Below are 21,950 nucleotides of genomic sequence, written 5' to 3'. Positions count from 1 at the left end.
ATATATTATAAATATTGTGATATTATGTCCTCAAGAGTCAGAAAAAAATAACAATTTAGAATATATTTTCTAAATGTGTGTGTGTATCAAAGAAAATAGTTTTTTTTTCCTCCCACTACATTTGTAAACCAAAGCCACATTTTATACATGGGAGTAAATTGTACCAATGTGAATAATTTAAAAAAATTAGAAATTTAGAAATTTATTTATACAAGAAGTGTTTACATAAATGATAAACTGATGCAGTAATTCAGTCTATCACACTATCTTTTATAACTAAACAAAATGCTGACAGTTACATTACTGCTTTCTGGTGTTCTTTTCCACCCTCCATTTGGAATTCTTTGTATATCATGTTACTGTATGTGTATTTCTACAATATCAATTGTACAATTCTTTTCAAAATCGTTTAATAAGTTTTCACTGTGGATAAAGTTATAATTCTTCCACCTAGCATTAAAAGGCCTCTATAATCTTGCTGCAACTCACATTACTCAGTAACACCAGGTTCTGGGTAAGCCAGTTATCTCACTAATACCAAAGATTCTGAGCTTAACTTCACCTTAGAAATTTCTTCTTGCAATGTGCCCCATTTAGAACACCTACCTCTTTCCTCCTTAATGACAATGTCCTACTTTTTTAAGGTCTTAACCTACTACACATCTCATGCAGCATTTCTTTAATTCCTAGAGTTGCAGTTGCTTCAGACCTCTCGTTCACTCTCACAGAAGTTGACTGTAACTTGTCTATTTCCTTTTTCATTGTAAGCTGTTCTTCCTCAACCATACTAAACTACCTTCTTGAAACAGAATCTGTGGTTACGATTTGATATTCATTGAAGTACTATGATGGGTATGTATCATATTTAACAAATATTTGGCTAATGATTGAACGAGAGCTGGTAAAAGATAGTATGAGTAGAAAATATTATATTGCCTTTTCAAGATATGTGGGTATTATATTACCTGTAGCTGTAAAATATTTTATTCCTTCTCAACATCAGCATAAATTTCTGCTCAAGAAAAGAAGGATCAACTTATTTTTAGAGGTATGTTAGAATTACTTATATCTCATTCCGCTCTCTCCCTTCAGGCTTTATCCATATTACATCATTTATATATGTTTTTAATTCTTTCTTTAAATTCTAGGAACTGTAAATCATTTAAGGATTTAAGGATAATTTTTGAAATCATTGAAACCTAAATTTTTCAAAGGACTTCATTTTTTTGCATGTTGCAATCATTAAGGAATTTATATTTTCTTGTTTCACAATGGAGAACACAAAGAATCAGATGTGTTAAATGCCTTGTTTATGGCACTCATGTAACAGACCAAAGAAGAAAATCTTTGACACTTAATAGGATTAATTATTTAATGCTTAATTATTTAATAATTATTTAGTTAATTATTAATTAATTAATAAGGTTATTTAATATTAACCTTATAATGGGAAATGAATAAAAACTGATGTTTTAATAATAATAATACATATATGTCATGGAGATCATAAGCTATAAAAAGTTAAACTGTAAAGTAGTGTAGCAATAACAAGATGCTCTTTTAGTAATTTTATTTGCAGAACGATATTTGCACAGTTGAACAGAGATAATAACATTATATATTTGTGTTAAGGGTTGATTTGATGTCAAGCATAATGTTAATATCCTGATGTTCATTATCTATTTTCAAAGTATACATGTGAATTAATATAGAAGCTTTGAATAATTAAGTGAACTGCAGTGGAAACAAAGTTGATAACTGTTAGGTCTGGAAGTCTATCCACATCTTTCTGACCACAGACTTGATGTCCCATCTTAATGAACTTAACGAAATATTGTCAGTATTATCTCAGTGGTACAGAAAATTGGTGAAATTAAACTTGGGTTATGAGAAAGACCAGAGCACTAAAGAAGGAAAATATGCCAAATGTAATTAGTAAGATAGTATAAAATGGAGGTTATCATTATTTCAAAACCCCTCCAGCTTCTTTCTACTCTTGCAGATAATCTTTTCTTTACAATATCCTCCCTTGGTGCTATATTCATTCAGAGCTTCTTCAGTGTAAAATCTCAGAGAGAACCATTCACAGTGCAGTTACACAGCCTTCCAGATCATGTGTGATGGCCAATGTAATGTTCCCAGTGTCACTCTTTCTACAGATCCTTTGTATATGTAAACTTAGGCAAGCTACTTAAAATTCCCTGTATTTTTTTCTTATCTGTAAAATGGGAATATAAATATAACTCTCTCATTGACATTAAAACTTGTCATTGACAGAAAATTGTATTCCTCTTCTCTATTTAAAAAAATCAGTTCTTCCTCATGCTCTATCCTCATCTAAGATTAAACTTAGCTTCCGTAACAAAAAAAAGTACAATTGTTTAATTTCCTGACTCAAAACTACTTAATTAATCAATTAAACTTTCAAACAAATAAAGGTAAACTTCAATATTGAGGCAATTTACTTGCTTCTATACTTTTTCATTCATTCATTCATTCATTCATTCAGAGCCTCTTATTTATTTATCATTTATTTATTCAGAACTTCTCTGAAATAGTTAATATTTTCTAATGCTTTTTGCCAGGAATAAATGTTCTGACATGTCACTTTTATTTTGTCCTGTTTTGATATCATAAAATCACAAGCTATTTAACAAAGTAATTTGAAAGTAACATCATAGCACACATACTGTTATTCTCATATCGTAATATTTTATTTATTATTTATTCCCTTACACTTTAAGGAAATTTTTCACAGAATGAGCAATTTATTAAACTTGAACAAAAATGTATTAATAAATTTTTCACTACTGAAGTTAACAGATCTGGAAAAAAGTAAATGAGAACAGTTCTTGATTTTTGTAATGGGGAGTGGGTAAGGCTAAATTAAATGCTAAGCCAAATGTTGTTAATATGCAAGATATTTTAAAAATGATTGGGACAATTTGATAATAGATATTCATCTTTTTACTAAATTTTAATTGTAATAATCAGAAATTGCAGCTTTGACAGATTCCTATTCCTAAAGGAATCAATTTTGTTTCTGATTTGAGATACACACACCCACACTGAAGGAAGGGTGGCCATATAGATGGCCATAATGTCATTAAAGTACCTGAAATACACTCAATAATTTGTTCTCTAATGCTTTTAATGTAATTTTAATTTAATATTTAGCATTTAATTGGTATATTTTTATATGACACAATAAAAATGGATTGAAATAACAGTATTTTAACATCACTTATTTCCCAAATGGTATATTTTTTGGTCTGCTCTCTCTCTCTTTTTTTTTTAATTGGAATCATTCCATGTTTTTAAATGACAACAGAAAAACTGGGGAAAGGTCAAAGAAATTATGGGTGGAGAAATCATGCTACTTCATTCTAAATGCCTGTATAGGAATTTAGCATATATTTATACTTATATAGTATTTGTGCAAATCCCTTCACCAAGAAATTAATTTCCAAATTATAATTGAATTTACTTTTTGTTATATTTTTCAACTAATAAATATTATAGAACTTCACAATATAATTCTTAGAGGTCTCTTCAATATATCAAAATAATATCAGTTAAAGATACTCTTTACATAAACAGTGTAATATCACAATGACAAGGTGTGAGGTATATGCATTCTATTATTAGAATTTAAAAGTGCTGAAATGATGAGACTAACTAACACTTTTTTAAGTGAGAAAATTGTGTTCCATAGAAGAAAAGTGAATTGCAACTAATAGGTGACAGAACAATGATTAACTGTGACTCAAGGCTATTAACTTTCATTTCCTTGTATGATACATTCGCCAGGCTGCCTTCACCATGAATTCTTAAAAGCAGTCATTAAGTATGCTTACAAAATGCATTTGGTTGCAAACTTGTAATTTTAAATGTTAGCATGCTTATACCTGTTTGGTTAATGTTATAGAGGTAAGGGCAGAGAACAGACTAAAATTAGACATCATGAGACTTAGAGGCAAGTTTAAGTTTGTGAGACTGTCATCTGGCCATCTAGTCCAATTATTATCAGACTTATAATTAGATTTTCTGACAGATAATAGTTCACGTGGCTTCCAGAGTGAAGAGAAAAATTCTTACTCTCTGATTCTACAATTATTTGTGGTATGGTATATTATCATAATTAACCCAATGGAACATTTTCATGACTTTAAAAAAGAATCAGGGCTTAAATCCCCTTGGATTCATTTTATTGCCATCGTAACAGCATCAATATTCTATCACTTTAAATCCTTTTTTCTCCTTAGAAATTAATTTAGGAGTTACTCAGAAAAAAAATAAGGCAAAAATGCCAACTGTAGTATTCCTGTAACTTACCTTAATTTTAACAGATAGAATATAACTGTAGGTTTAAAAAAAAAAGGATACCCATTAGTGTAATGTATTTGAAAAGAAAGAATTGTGTTATGAGACAATTTAAAGTGTATATAAGATCACTTTCAGAACCATTTCAGAGTGCAGCAATATTTTACAATGAATGACAGTGGAATGAGGTAGAGAAATGTGATGTCCCCCAAAGGGGCAAATCTATAAAGAGAGCTATAAAATTGAGATATGTTTGATCAAATATTTCAGAATACTCTCTCGCAGTGCAGCAGAAAAAAACGAATGCACTGTTTGTATAAAATGGCTCATTAAAACATGGAAAATCTCATTTATAGGATCGATTTACTTGGAAATAATCTGATTTGTTTTCTATGTTTCTGCACATGTTTTTTAGTTGGAAAAAGTATAACATTCAGTCCACTTGTACATATTAAGTTCAGTCTAATATTAATAAATCATGTTTTTAGAAATCAAAGTAATAATTTCAGGAATGTACACATAGATGTAATGCTTCAAAAGACCTGTCAGAAATAATAGCTTAAATATTGCAAAGTAACAAAACACAGTAAATAAAATGTGAATTTAAATATTTTTCTGTATGGAGGTTTTCTGTTCCACAATCAGATATGACTCAGGCTAATGATTCTCTGTTCATTGAATTTAGCAAAAACATAAGAACAGAAACACACCTAAAATATTTTTAAAACTACAAACGCAGAAGACAAGGTTAACAGCATAAAAGAAAATAATGGTAGCAGCAAAATAGAGCCTAAAAATAAATAAGTATGTTGATTAAAAACTATTTTGTGGTTAAAACTCTTCTCATTGTATAAACAATATAAAAAGTAGTGTCACTTACTGGTAAATGCATTTATGAAGGAATGTACTTCCTAGAAAAGAATTGGAATGATAATTTTTTAAATTATAAACATTTTTAAGAGATGTAATACTATTTATTTTAATTACTTTTAATTCTAAAAATGTTGAAATAATCCCAGTTAGAAGTTAAAAACCTAGGCCAGGCACGGTGGCTCATGCCTGTAATCCCAGCACTTTGGGAGGCTGAAACGGGAGGATCATCGGAGGTCAGGAGTTCAAGATCTGCCTGGCTAATATGGTGAAACCTGGTCTCTACTAAGAATACAAAAATTAGCTGGGTGTGGTGGTGCATGCCTTTAATCCCAGCAACTTGGGAAGCTAAGGCAGGAGAATCGCTCGAACCCAGGAGGCAGAGAATGCAGTGAACCAAGATTGCGCCACTGCACTCCAGCCTGGGCAACAAGAGCAAAACACTCTGTCTCAGAAAAAAAAAAGAAAAAAAAAGTTAAAAACCTAAACACGCACTACTTAAGTATTAATTTTTTTTTTTATTTTTTCACCTCCAAAGAAAAGGCCTTGACTTTTAATTGAATTTCCAACATAGCATGATGCATCAAAAGAGCATGGCATTAGAGGAAAATAGCTTGATTTTGAAGCCATGTTTGCCACATAGTTGCCAAGTTAATTGTTCCCTCTATGTCTCTATTTCTCTAATAAAACCTTCCTCACATGGTTATTGTGAAAACTTGCCCAGTGAATAATACTTATATATGTATTTTATCGTAGATGCAAAATAGATCTGGGTATACCTATGGATAAGTCTGTAAGCAACAACTAGATTGGTAATAGGATGGTATTGTTGTTGTCTTCACTAATGTCTCTTCCTCTGCTTCATGATCTTCGTTTTGATAATTTCCATTTACTAAATGTTTCATTAAGATCCAAGCAAGGTTCTAAATATTCCAGATAGACTTTGCATGTATTCTTTACAACCACTCTGTGTAAAATGCATTAATATCCCTATTTTACAAATAAAGTCACTGATAATTGGAAAGTTTAGGTCACACAACTAACATTTGTTTTTAATTTTTAATTTTTGTGGGTTAATTTTTCCACCTGCATGTCTTGATTTTAAAATGTTATTTTAAATTATGGTACCTAAAATAATGCTTCAGTAGTCCTAACATCAGAAAAACAGTAGTTAAACATAAGAATATATTGTTGGCAGAAATATGTCTCATCCTCCTTATGAAGTTACCATTCTCAGTGTAGTAGGTAAACTTTATCCAAAAAGACATTTTATAATTTCTAATTTCAAAATCTATTTATTTTTATAGCTTATATGCTTTGTTTCATATTTTGTAATTATGTATTTATATAAAATATGAAAAATAAATTTGATCATAATTTATCTGTAGCTGTAATTATAAAGCAGTATAAAATTTAATAAAACAAGATGCTTCTGATTCTTCAGCATTCCCTCAGATAGACATTTTTGAATGAAAGTCATGAGATTGTTTCCAAGGTACACTGCTTTTAAAATCACAAGTTATTAAATAATACTTTTCAGTATAAAATAATTATGGTCAGATTGATGAGTTTTAAGAAATTATACTTGCTGCAATTTTCCTTCTTAAGATTGTAAGGCCCTTGAGGGTAAAGATTTTCTCTCTGTTCTCCATGCCTCAATGTTTTTTATTTGCTTTGTCATCTTTGCCTATTTATGTTGTGTTTACTGCTGCATCCCTATTACCTCAATAATGCTTGATGCATGTGGGCTTTCAAATATATTTGTGTCTTATCATGGTAAGAGTTCTGAAAAAACTATAAAACATAGAAGCATAGAGCAAGATGCAGATAGAATGTGTTATCATTTGTAAGGCGGTCACGAAAAGCTTCTGACAAAGTTCTATTAAAATACAGGGACAGAGTAAATCATGTGAATATCTGGGGAAAAATTTTCCCAGAAGAGAGAACAACCTCTAAGACTAAAGTATTTGGTATGTTGCAGGAACAGCAAGAAAGATAGTGCGACTGGAATAGGTATATGTGAAGGGGAAGTGATAAGAGGTAAGGTCAGAGAAGTACAAAGAGCCAAGATATATGATTTGAAGCTTGGATGAGTTTCTGAAGTCTTTCCTGAGTGAGACATTTAGTTATGAAATATTCAGGAATTTGAGTAGCATATTTTGGCTCAAACATTATAAAGAAATCTCTGACTGGTAGGTACACAAGAATGAAGTGTACAGAAGAACTAGGAGGTTATTATAGCAATCCAGTTAAGAAATGATCATAGATTAGGTAAAAGTGGGAAAAAATGATCAGAATCAGGTTATACTTTGAAGGAAGGTCTGACAATATTTGCTGATACTGGATGTGGAATATAAGAGAATAAATTGAGACAAGGATACTATACTGCAAAATTTTTTATTTGAGCCACCAGAAGAGTAGAGGTACCATTTCCTGAGATATTGACAACTATGGGAGGATGTGGTTGGGAGAGTGAAATCAAAGTGCTATTTTAGACATTTCAACTTTAAGGGACCTGTTTTTCCAGAAGTATTTAAATTAAATTGTTTAATTTAGATTTAAATTTTTATTGTGCCAAGACATTTGAAATTCAAGGGAGATAAAGGGGCTAAAGATATAAATTTGGTATCTTAAAAGTACGAAGGTGGTGTTTAAAGCTATGAGACAGGTTTATTTCACTTATGGAGGTTTTAGATAAAACAAAGATATAAATTTGGTATCTAAAAGTATGAAGATGGTGTTTAAAGCTATGAGACAGGTTTATTTCACTTACAGAGGTTTTAGATAAAACACATGTCTAAGCACCTCAGGGTTAGAGGGTGGGAAGAGGAAAACTGTAGAGAGAGAATGGAGTAGCCAAGTGAATTGGAGGGCAACTAGGAGAACATGATATCCACTCAAGACTAAATAAAGAAAATACTTCAGGAAAGGAGTATCCGTATAGAATATAGAATGAGTACAAAGAAAATTATGTGAAATTGTGTATGATTGTGGGTTTGGAAATGTGGACATATTGGTAGCAAAGATATGGTGTTTCGATGGGATGGTGGAACTAAAACCTTAATAGAGATGCAAATGAGAATGACAGGAGAGGAATCAGTAATTGCAATTTGAGGCAACTCTTTCAAAGAGCATTACTCTAAAGTGGATCAGGGAAGTCAACTCAGGGGAAGGCTGGACAAGAGAGGGTAGAGGTGTTTTTGATTGACTTTACTTTTTCATGGGGAATATTGCAACATGATTGTGAACTGATGGGAATGGTATAGTGATTATAGTGATTAATCTGGTTTTGCGTAAGCATCATCTCTACTTAATTTTATTTGCTTTCTTTATAGAAAACTATCCTCATAAATATAATGCAAGCCATTTGGTTAGAACTTAGGTCATCAGTAATTAAGACTATGTGGATCTAAAATAAAAGGAATCAAGAGACAGGTAGCAAAGAGAAAAATAGACAACATCCTAGATATTCTGAACATCAAAAAAGTATGACAAATATTACTTTGATATGTATTCCATAGAAAAGGTTGTATTGAAACCTATTGACTTGTAGTGTGCCCTAAATTTTAAGAGAATTACTCATTGATTTTTTTTTTTTTTTGATGGAAGACAAATCAGAAACAACAGTTTTCTAAGAAGGCATAGGCAGAAGGCAAGTAACCTTACAACAGAACTGAGAGGTCTCAGTATAATTGCATGACAAGAAACCAGGGGAAACTAACTTCCCATAAGGAAGCTGGTATAAGTAGTGACAAAATATTGACCCTAGACCACAAAACATGTACTTGATGCTCTCTGTGTGTCCTTGAACATTCATAGAAGTATTACGTAATGTCTAATAGAAAATTAATCTGTTAAAATATAATGAATATGTTGTAATAAAAATAATTGAGTCCTTAAAGAATATACTTCTTATGTGATATGTAAACAATAATAATTATTTAGCCTATTGTGTAGTCAGGATATTCTAAAGAAAATACTGACCAGGTAGCCTTTGGAGTCATAATTTTAAATCTATAATATTAAAAATTACATCAATTAAATTTATTAATTGCTAACATTTGCTAGCTCCCTGCTCAGGACTTCACTTTCATGGTTATAGCAATTCTCTAAAGAAGTATCATCATCCTCAACAGGTGTTGATAAGGATATTGAGGCCTACAGAACTGAAGCTACTCAAAATTCCACAGCTATTAGTGAAAACTAGAACTCCAAATTGAACTTTGTGGTGTGATGGAGGAACCAAGATCCATCTTCCCTAAACTTTGCTCCCTCTCTGTTAGAATTTTTGCATACCACTAGGGTAGGAAAAGAGCAAAAATTCAATCTCCTTTGCCCTTAGTTTTTTTTTTTTTTTTTTTTTTTTATTTCTAAAATCAAAGTGTTAATACCTGTCTCCTTGGCTGTTATGGAAATTTGAGAAACTATATGTAATATGCTTGACATTATTCCAGATACATACTGTAAGTAATATTGCCAGATAAAATACAGGACATTCAGTTAAACATGAAAAATAAGCTAAACCAGGAATATATATATATGTAATATACATTATTTTAAATATATAAGTATGATACTAATACTAACATATTTTTATGAATATAATACTAATATGTATTATAAATATAATACTAATACTAATATGTATTATAAATATTTGTAAACACTAATATATATTATAAATATAAGATTTATAATTAAATATTAGTATAAATTAAAAATTAGTATAAATATAATACTAATTCTAATATATATTAGTATAAATATGACCCATAAGTCTGATGGGACATAATTATACTAAAGATTATTTGTATTTTAGTTGGAATTCACATTTAACTGGGTGTTTTGCTTTGTTTTCACTAAATCTGGTAAACCTAACTGCAAGTTAGGGACTACAGAGAATAGGAAGTAGCCCCAAGGAACAAAATTTTGACAAAAGCTGAAAAATACATCAGAGATAAGTTTAGAGAAGTTCAGCAAAAGGACCAGGGGTTGGTAGGCAGAAAAGAAATCAGGCCAGCAAGGGTTGGAGAATGGGGACTCTAGGGACAAGCTGCATTTCTAAGATTTAGCTGAATTCCTGAAGATTGGCTCTTGGCTAGGCAGGGCTCAGCATGCACGTTTCAGGTTTCCAGTAAGGATTAGTGAGCTGAGGAAAGTAAGAATTAACATCATAAGAGCAAAAACTAAACTGTTAACATTATGATTAAAATAAGCTTGCCTTCTCCCTTAACCTGAATCTCTAAAGCTGTAACTATGTATTTGCATTTATTTTATTGTTTTTGGATTTTTCTTTCATTTTATCTTCTTAAAAAAATGGTAACGTCTGGGGAATAAATATTTCAAAGAAGGTAGTCATAAAAATTTTGAATCATATTAATGAACCCTGAAATAGAAAATGAGAGGAGAATAACATAAACCAGAAAATGTGTTATTTGTAAAACCTTAAATTCTATTTACAGCACTAGACTGCAATCTCAGATTTCATGTGCAAATTATTTATTACTAAATTTCCTAACAATAATCTTATATACTTAGTATACAATTAATTCAGGTATCATAGTATGAGGGATACTACCTATATTTATTATAATGAAATCATTGTGGAAGTCAAAGAAACCTAACACTTATGAAAAATTACTAAATTTCTAGGACGTACAAATCCTAATCTTGTTTTCGCCATCAATTTTGGGGTCAGATATTCTGTTAGTTACTCAGACTTACATTAGAGTATGTGTAAATTAAGACTTTTTTTTAATCTCTACCTTAAATTATAGATGATAGCTGAACTGGTTGTTTTTTATCTTTCTTAATTTAATTACATTTTTTATCTTCCTTTAGTATAATGCAGACCATTTATATATAAAGAATAAATAATATTACAGTCAGATAAATGATTATCTACTAAATATAAAATTAAACCTTATCTTTATAATTGTCCTTTGTTATCCTTGAAATTTCTACAGAAAATATGCTTTTAACTCATACATTTATTTTTATTGTTTTAACATTTTTTCCTTTTCTGGACTAGAAAAGATTTTGAAGTAAAGGAATCAAAATGATAAGTTCAATCACAGTTGTAACACAGTATTTTTGTAATAAACTTTTCAATGAGATTTCAAAAAGAATAAATATTATTTTGTAAATAGCATTGACTTTATAAAATATTGGTATACCATAGGTTTGAACCTACTTTAGATATAGACACATAATCAAATATCTACAAATAGAAAAGAATGAGATGATGAAAATGCAATATTTAGTAATTTTAGAATGAGAAATTATTCATTTAATAAGGAAGAAAATATAAGAGAATAAATATATGATTATTATAAAATATTAAACATAATGATTTACTTAATACCTAAGCATAATATAAAAATTAGTTCAGCAGTAGAAAGATTTCAACTACATATTAAATTATCTTGTAAATTTTATTGGTAAGTAGTCTTATTTAATAGTATGATTCAGAGCACTGTTTATTATAATTTTGCAACTTCTGTTGCTAAATCCACAGTAGTCTCTCATTTTATGATATTTTTTCTGGTAAAAAAGTTTTAAACAATTATCCTGATAGAAAAAAAAAGGGACTCTCATGGAATGCTTCAGACCAAAAGTAATGATGATAGAGTAATTAGAAAAATGTAAAAATCGGCCAGGAGCGGTGGCTCACGCCTGTAATCCCAGCACTTTGGGAGGCCGAGGCGGGTGGATCACCAGGTCAGGAGATTGAGACCATCCTGACTAACACAGTGAAACCCCGTCTCTACTAAAAATACAACAAATTAGCCGGGCGAGGTGGCAGGCGCCTGTAGTCCCAGCTACGCGGGAGGCTGAGGCAGGAGAATGGCGTGAACCCCGGGGGGCGGAGCCTGCACTGAGCCGAGATCGCGCCACTGCACTTCAGCCTGGGCGACAGGAGAGATTATGTCTCAAAAAAAAGAAAAATGTAAAAATCCTATTACATTATGAAGGATATTGAACATTTCTAGTAGCTTTCAATGAGGACACAGAGAAAGAGGTATAGAAAAAAATTCTGGAAGAACTAATGCTGGTGTAAAGTGCTATGGACCCCAGTCCTTTAATGACTAGACTGTACTTTCATATCTGAGGGGGCATTTAAGGAAGCACCTCTCCAATACTCACACACGATTAGAGTGTATGCATATTCACTGTATTATGCTTTCTTTGAGAGAATATTGAAACCTTTTTCATTATGAGAAACTACCACATTAAAATACAGCCCAAATAAATAACAATTATGCCACTGGCAATGAAAAACAAAATGAAATTTTTATGTAAAATATTTAATTCTTTTTTTGTTTTTCTGTTGTTCTACAGTAGTTGAGTTCTAAATACAAACAAGAGATAAATTTTCAAATGAAATAAAGATGTTATTATACAGAAAATTGGAAATGCCCATGCTAAATCCAGTTTAAGCATGGAACAGTCCATTTGTTTGAAAGTACACTAAAATCATTTTATTGTTTCCCTATGTGTAACATGCAAAATAATTGGTTAAATTATCATGCCAATAAGAACAGATAATGTCTAAAATTATATATAGAGTATAAATGTTGATAAATACTTGATAAACTATGTGATAAAGATTTGATAAAATACATGATAAACTCTTGTAGTGGGACCTCAAAAAAAAAAAAAAAACTCATGAGATGCATTTTTTTTTCCACTGATAGATTGATGTCTAAGAAACAGTTGGATAAGGATATTATAGTATTTTTATTACTTCCAAACTGTTCAGCTATTGATAAAATTGTGTATCTTAGAGTTGGTACTAAAATATTGAGAATGCAAAAACATTTATGTATATAAACTTGTTTATTCCTGATGTAATTCAGGTGGTCCTCTGTCTATTCTTGAAGGTCAGTATTCATAGTCTTTAGTATACAGCCTTCAGATATTTTGAGCTTGAACTAATCTACGCTAAAAGGAATCTCTGGAGATTGAAAGATGAGAAAGACAGAAAGGAACAAAAGGAGGAAAAATAGTCAAAAGGCTAGATAAGGTTTGAAATGGGCTTCTGTATCCAAGTCTTTCTGACACTAAAGCCCATTTCTTTTCACTAGGTCACCTAGCCACCTTGTCACTCTAAATTTACTGTTTTGATTATTACTTCTTAATCCTCACTGGGCTCATTACTTATTATTAATATTTCTGTGTTTAGGCTCTAACTCGATGCATTAGGAAGGTAAAACTATGGTTATCTGTGTACACTATCATCTTGCTCAGGAAATATTATTCTAAATTATTATATTGTTTTATTTGAAATTTATAAATTAAAAATATAATACTGAGAACAGAATTCCAAAAATAGAATTTTCTAAGAGCAAATCAAATTAATTTTTTGTAAGTTCAGTGTTTTTTGGTAGACACAGACAATTCAGTTATTCCTAGAGCATTACCATTGTCTGTTCGTGCAAAACCTCCCTTATGTTTAAAATAATTTTATTATTTTTTCATTCATCACATATTCTTGCATTCCACACACACACACACTTACACTGCTCTCTTAGGCACATCTACATACAACTTGTTATCCATTCATGAATATGTAGGTAAGTATGTTTTCACTTTTTTATCAGCCTGGTTTCCTTAGGTATCAAATGGAAATTCAGATAGAAGAAGCCTTAAACTTGCACCTGCATATGTAGAGATCATTTCTAAATTTAACCCTTTTGTCAAGAGTCTAACTGCCTACAAAATGGAGAGGTCTAATCCTCAATTTTAAATTCACCTACTATTTTACTTTTTCACTTCTGAGCAAGATAGTTTCAATTCTTGGGTGTTTATATTCTACTAATTAAAATATAACATTGCTGCTATTTTCATGACCGATTTTTTAAAATAAAGATTTCTTGCATCTTAAATATCAATTAGGTAATGCAGCTCTACTTTTATTATCACTGTGCAATACATTTCAGTCAATTTAAGTTATAACTCCAATAAGATGTAGAAGAAAAAGGATACTTCACTACATATTTTAGAGTTGTAATATAGTAATCTTGAGCCAAATCCTCTGTTCTTAAAAAAGTTCTCCATCAGTTTTATCAGCTGGATATGTCATGGTGTCCTTTAAGATGAAAGCACCACACCAGTTCTTCATTTAACAGTATACTAAAGACCAAAACATTTTGAAAGAAAATGAAAGAGTAACAGCAAGCTTACCTCAAATACTGCTAAGGAAGCCAATGTTGAAAAACTTACCATTCATTTCAGATGGAGGAACTTAATTCTCCAGGTAGCCCCAAAACAGAACTAATGAACACAATGCATCCCCACTCCCAGCAGCACTTCGACTAGGGGTGTTTGTTTTCATATTTCCTATCATGTTTGTCATGCCTTTAGTAGATGATTTGGCTGGCACAATATCCTAGCCTAGCCTCAGTGTAGAAATACGGCAATAAAATAACACATCCAAAGATAAAATAAGAAGCAATGTTAAGTGATTAATCCATGCAAAGTACTCAGTGAATCTCTTAAAATACGCCTATCTGCACTCACAGGAAGGAAATGGATGTGCTGGGAATCTGCATTCTTCTGGCACACCATATATAATGTCTATTGCGATATTTTGAGTGGGCATAATCTTCCTAGCAGGGATAATATGGATAACTTTCATAGACACTTTCTGTGAAGTAGAATCTGCTGCTAGAATATCACAACTTGAACAGAAGAATATCCTTACACTGGGTGTAACTGAAGATAACACAATTAATACTTGTTATCAGATATTTAAGTTTAAAAACTCAGTAAGCAAAACATAGCCTATCCGAAACATACTACTTTATCTACAAAATAAATCTCAACTCTGTAACTGATATTAAAGAATTATTTCAATCATGTAATAAGATGTCTGTCACTTAGTAAGCATGACTAAGAATAGTAATTTTAATAATAACTTATACTACCAATAATCATATAAACATATAATATACATTTTATAAACATAAAAGTTTCCTAGGAATGTGGAAAATTCTACTGACCCCTGTAAAATACTAATGAAACAGTGGAAATAGGAGCATTTTCCCATAAACTATGATAAAATAATTCTTAGCATGATCATACTTTTTTAAAAGTTGGACAGTTAAAGAAATTTAACTAAGACAATGATGTACTAGACATCCTTAAAGTGAGCTGCTGCTATTACTGTAAGTTTAATCATTATAAAAGCCATGCCACTTCTCTTAGAGGATTTGTGTACATTATCACTGGGCAGTACTATATTATGAAAGTATGCTACCCTTGTGTTATGAAAATGCATGGAAATCTGGGTGAATTATTAGAGTAAAATATACCTCACAAACATTTGTCTTAACAGACCTCTGATAAATTTGTGCAATGGATCTAAAAAGTTATACATGTAGGATTATATAGACAAATACATAGTGAAAAATAACATTTTAATGCATATTGGATATAAAAAATTTAAAATCTGCTCATTCATCCTAAATGTTTATTGCATAATAGTAAAAATATTAAAAGTATATAATAAGTAAGTTTTATTCAGAATGCCATGCAAAAAAATACAGGAACATTCAGATTTGGCAATAGTGTAAAGCTTTCACAAAAGCTGAAAACCCTCATACACGTTTAGAATTTAAATCACATGGAAGTTGGCTTTAGCTATGGTTTTATACCTGGATTTAAATATGTTTGCTTATATTGGCTTAATGTTGTCCATCCTGTCCCTCAAGGGGACCACATGAAATACAAATTAACATTTTTGCAATATAGAAACATGGAAGTCCATAACAGTTTTTCTCCCATAAGCTAAATACCAAATAACATTATGATATCCATTTAAAAATGTAATTGTGGCGATTCCTCAGGGATCTAGAACTAGAAATACCATTTGACCCAGCCATCCCATTACTGGGTATATACCCAAAGGACTATAAATCATGCTGCTATAAAGACACATGCGCACGTATGTTTATTGCGGCACTATTCACAATAGCAAAGAGTTGGAACCAACCCAAATGTCCAACAACGATAGACTGGATTAAGAAAATGTGGCACATACACACCATGGAATACTATGCAGCCATAAAAAATGATGAGTTCATGTCCTTTGCAGGGACATGGATGAAACTGGAAAACATCAATCTCAGTAAACTATCGCAAGGACAAAAAACCAAACGCCGCATGTTCTCACTCATAGGTGGGAATTGAACAATGAGAACTCATGGACACAGGAAGGGGAACATCACACTCCGGGGACTGTTGTGGGGTGGGGGGAGGGGGGAGGGACAGCATTAGGAGATATACCTAATGCTAAATGATGAGTTAATGGGTGGAGGAAATCAACATGGCACATGGATACATATGTAACAAACCTGCACATTGTGCACATGTACCCTAAAACCTAAAGTATAATTAAAAAAAAAATAGAAAAAAAAATCTTAAATGTTTATAATAAAAAAGTGAGCCATGTAAAGAGAGTCAGGGGAAGAAATATAAAAGAATGAGCAAAGGAACAAACAATAAGAGAATCAAGAATGTAATTATCATGAGATATACAATGTTGGGAACATTGTTCAAAGAATTTTGATTCCACATTATAGTTCAAACTTCGCATATAAATAGCAAATTCCAAAAATGGAATTTTAAGCCATTTTCTCAATTACCAGTTTGGGATTTTGAATGGATGCAATTTTGAGATTGTTTATACTGACTAAAATATAGAAAAGGCCAAGACAAAAGGTTCCTGAAGATTGACTTCAAATATTTGAAATGTTTTTGTCACTTTTGAAATGGATATTTTTATAATCATTCTTAAAAATAATAATACACTCCAGTCCTCCAGAAAAAAAAAATGTAATAATATTTTGAGAAATACATATGGATCATTTACTTTTTAAATAAAGTAAGCATAGTCATTGGCTTTCTTACTTTTTAAACTTAATATATGAAGTCAAAAGGGATAAAAACTGTAAGTATATTATTCCATAATTGATAGTTTTCTTTTTTCTTATATTTTACTTTCTTAATTTATCCAGAGAGAAAATTATATTTAGCATTTTTCTGCAGTATATGCCCGTGTTTTGTAGATATGAGTGGCTCTTTAGAAGTACATTTATAGCAATCTAGATGTGATTCAAAATTAGTCTTTTTGAGTTGTAGCAGAAATAAAGTAACCACAGTATAGTCATAGCCTTTTTTTTTTTTTTGAAAACACAGGATCTTTCTCTGTCTCCCAGGCTGGGGTGCAGTGGTGCAATCACGGCTCTCACTGCAGCCTCAACCACCCAGAGCTCAAACAATCCTCTCAAAGTGCTGGGATTACAGGCATGAGCCACCTCACCCGATCTATAGTCATAGCCTTTAAAATTAAATATTTATTTGTTTATAAAAGACCAAATTGGTATTCAAGTAAAATACATTTTTAAAGATAATCTTACAACATCATAGATTATGTAGCATTTGTTCATAAAAGTGACTAAAGTATTACAAATTAAACATATCAACAACTACTAAAAGGAATATATGACTTTCTCATTATTTTCATATGGTATAGGTATCTGGTATGCAAGAATTAGGTATGTATTTGACATATTAAAATAAATCTTGAAATCTATTTTCCATCAGCATATATAAATTAATGACTAGAATCTGTCATTGTTTTTCAATAGCTGGAGTTGGAACACTTAACATTATTTAAAACAAGCAACATCGCGCCTGTAATCCCAGCACTTTGAGAGGCCGAGGTGGGCGGATCACGAGGTCAGGAGATCGAGACCATCCTGACTAACAAGGTGAAACCCCGTCTCTACTAAAAAAATACAAAAGTTAGCCAGGAGTGGTGGCGGGTACCTGTAGTCCCAGCTACTCGGGAGGTTGAGACGGGAGAATGGTATAAACCCTAGAGGTGGAGTTTGCAGTGAGCTGAGATCGCGCCTCTGCACTGCAGCCTGGGTGACAGAGCAAGACTCTGTCTCAAAAAACAAACAAACAAACAAACAAACAAAAGCAACAATATACCAGGTTGTCGGTTTCCATTAAAGGAAATTCCACTCAACAAATGTTAAGCATAAAAATTTCACTATGAGTAAGTAATTTTTGCATTAAAATATATCAGTCAGGTGTAGTGGCTCATGCCTATAATCCCAACATTATGGGAGGATCAATTTGGCGGATCCCTTGAGGTCAGGAGTTCAACACCAGTGTGGCCAACATAGTGAGACCTTGTCTCTACTGAAAATATTGTACAAAAAATTGCCAAGCGTGGTGGCATGTGCATGTAGTCCCAGCTACTCTGGAGGCTGAGGCAAGATAATTACTTGAACCTAGGAGGCAGAGGTTGCAGTGATGAGCTGAGATCATGCCACTGCACTCCAGCCTGGGTGACAGAATGAGATCCTGTCTCAAAAATAAATAAATAAATAAATAAATAAATAAATAAATATCATAATAACATTTCTTTATCTTTATCTCAATCATTATTAAGTAAGTATCTGAGAATACGATGCCGCTGATGGTAACTAGTTGTTGAAAACAACTATGTTTTAGGTATATTAAAATATTATTGTATTCTAAATAGGGAGAACTTTATATTTCCTAAGGAAATTTATTAGACAAATAAGGTTCTAGGAGATATGACTTGATTTTTAAAATGGCCTTTATCATGAGAGATTGCAGAAAAAACTAAAAATCACATTATGTCAGAAAGGTAGACAAACATTATAATTCAATTATAATTTACCTCAATCTTCAAGGTTTTTGTACTAATAAAAAATACCAGTGCGAAAAATTTAAATGAATTAACGTGAAGAACTCAGTGAAACATTTTCTTCAGTTTTGTAATCTTTTAGCTCTAAAATTAAAAAGGAAATGAAAATTAGATACCATTTACATTTCCTAATCCACTCCACCAACTCCCCAAAAAAGTAATAATTTCTTAAGGAAAATATGATCGATCATAGTTGTTTTAAAGTTAGAGATTTTGATTGTATTTATTTAACATATCCTCCTAAAGACACGGTGTCATGATTTATAATTGTTTCTATAAGATTATAGCGTGCTGGTCATGCTGTTTTCTTTCTCTAATTTAACAACTGAGTTTTGCATAATCATTCAATACTGTCATAAAGGTAACCAAATATGGCCATTAAACAATTAAAATAATACTTCATTTATGATTTGGCTATTATTTAGGCAGATTTAAAAAACCATATAATTATTATTATAAAGATGTGTTTACACCATTATTTGTGTACCTGATTCTAATCCCTTTTTGTTTTATACAACATTATGAATGTAAATGATGATCATAAAATATCTGATATTTTATATTAAATTTTACCTCACATCTGTATGATTTACTATAATCATTTCACAAATATTTATTGAGCACCAATTGTGAGCCAGGCACTGGGCTAGGTGCTACGGAGTCAGTATGAATATATTGTAGAATAAAATGCAGGTCTACCGTCACCGAGGTTACCACTTACTGCTGGCAGATAACAGCAAATAAGCAATTTACCAAACCACATAATGAGAAGTATACTATGATTAACTACAGGCTTGGGAAATAAAACATAGGAGAACCTCAGTCCAGTCTTAGAAGTTTATAGAAACCTTTCTCAAAGAAATAAAAAGTTTTGGGATAAGATGAAATAGTACAGGCAAAGACCGAGAGGTGATAGAGAAAGAGAAAGTAAAAAGGCAGGTGTGATGAGACATGAATCTGGGGAGTTATGAAGAAACCAGATTGTACATTTGTAAACCAAGCTTGTTTTAGATTACGTGCCAAGAGCACCATGTGAAAAACCTTTTTTTTTTAGTGTGAGGGGAGAATGCTATCAAATTTGAATTTTAGAAAAATAATTCTGTGTGCAGAAGAGAGAATGGCATAGAAGAGAGTAAGAAAGCTGACAGGGAGAATGAGAGGAGACACATTGTCGTGTTCCAAGGCAACAATACAAATGGTCTGCACTGGGGAGTAACTTTGGGAATAAAAAGACAAGCCAGAGGATGGGTTTCAGATGTTCAGGGAGTATTATCTATGAGCTCTGGTAATCAGGTAGATATGGAGAGTGTGTGAGAAGAAAGGAAAATCAATGAATGTTACTCAGTTTTCTTACTTAGCAATACCTAGGGCCATTTCATGACTTAAGAACATATGTAGGACTGAAAATTAAAGTAAGAAGAAGTACTTTAAAAATTAGAAAAAGAATCGTGTCATTTCTAAAGGCAAAGAAAGTAAGTTTAAGAGAAATAAATAAAAGATTGGTAAAGATTAAAAATATGATCTTTATGTTTAATGATTTAGGTTATTGCTATCATCCATCTGTGCTGTACCTCAGATCTTACAGAATCATATGAAAAGACATGTCTTTCCATCTGCCTATGTGCATATGAGTGTGCAAATATCATGCTAAATAATTAAAATATGTAACAAAACATTGTATGCCACTAAGAAACATGTTTTAAAGTCCTTCGGAAACAGTTTTGTGTAACCTAGTAGTAACCTTTAGTAACCTATACTGAAATCTACACTAGTCAAACTAACACATTTTCTAAGCTTCTAAAGCCCTCAACTCTTCTTTTGGGATTTGCAATCTGGCAGCAAAACTAGCTGCACTTCCAATTTATGAACACTTCTTTTACCTTTTGGCTTTAACTGATGCCTGACTGATCGTGAAGATTCTATTTCATCTTCACCCCTCTCAAGTGATGGCTTTTTTATTCTACTACTCATGTACCATAGAGCCATATATATGTATATATGTCTACTAAGGGCTTGTTATTGTTTTCAAAACATTATTCCTCCTTCTTCCACAGAATAAACTCTCTTAAAGTAGATTCTGCTAGATTATATCAGAGTATACCATTTACATTTTATTCTTGCTGCATTCATCTGCTTAAAGCCTGCTGAAGCTTATTCATCCATTGGAGTTGTTTTAGCATCTAGCTTACTTTCCTTCTATCTACTAAAAATCTTGTAAACATTTTTAATTATTTCAGTGTTCATTCGAATAAACTATGCAATGCTTTGGCCTTTTTCTCTTAATCTTTCTCACCTGCAAGAATCACAATCTTGTTTATGTTTAAATATGTGATTGCTATCAAACAACTTAATTAATGTGTCTGGATATAAACATGTATATACACTATGTGAATAAATTCAAGACCTTAAACTCAAGAGATTCCTTAATATTGCCTGGCATTAATGTCTCTAGCCAATTTATTCCCTCAACGCTTCTAAAGGATATTTATACCTGTTCTGTCTTCTCAAAACTCAAAAATTTCTTCTCTACTCGCACAGCTACAAACTTGCTTTTTACACAGTCACACACAAGAAAACAAAATCCAAAATTAATCAGATCACAAAATCAATTAACCTATCAAAAACCATGGCCAAGTCCTCTCTATATCCCTCCAGTTGCAATGTCAATTATGCCCTTGCCTCCCACCTAGACTTGCCGGTGGGATTCTCTAGAGCCCATCCACGTATGACTATGCAAGAGTTTAGTTCTAAAAGTATTTTTCTTCCTTTTTTAAAAAATCATTTTTGCCCTCCATTTAATTATTCATGTAGTTTTACTACTGTAAAAAAATATGTATGTAATCTGAAAAAAAGACCTCACATTGTTTAATGGCTACTTTCCCATTTTCATATTCTTCTTGACAGCAAAACTCACTAATAATTTCTCTACCAATTGCTCACTTTTATCCCCTCATTCTAAATTTAAACTATTTCACTATCCCAATGATCTCATTTCAACTATTCTCAT

At 31.6% G+C, this 21,950-nt stretch overlaps 1 protein-coding gene across 1 annotated transcript in view; it reads left to right on the top strand.

Annotated features, from left to right (window-relative positions):
* Positions 1-21,950, top strand: part of BCHE (butyrylcholinesterase) — a 63,313-nt gene that overhangs the window by 8,500 nt on the left and 32,863 nt on the right. The window lies entirely within an intron of this gene.

The sequence above is a fragment of the Nomascus leucogenys genome, chromosome 11 (genome assembly GCF_006542625.1).
Source record: "Nomascus leucogenys isolate Asia chromosome 11, Asia_NLE_v1, whole genome shotgun sequence".
Lineage (NCBI taxonomy): Eukaryota > Metazoa > Chordata > Mammalia > Primates > Hylobatidae > Nomascus > Nomascus leucogenys.
The sequence above is the reverse complement of the archived record's forward strand: the minus strand, read 5'-3'. Positions and strand labels throughout refer to the sequence as shown.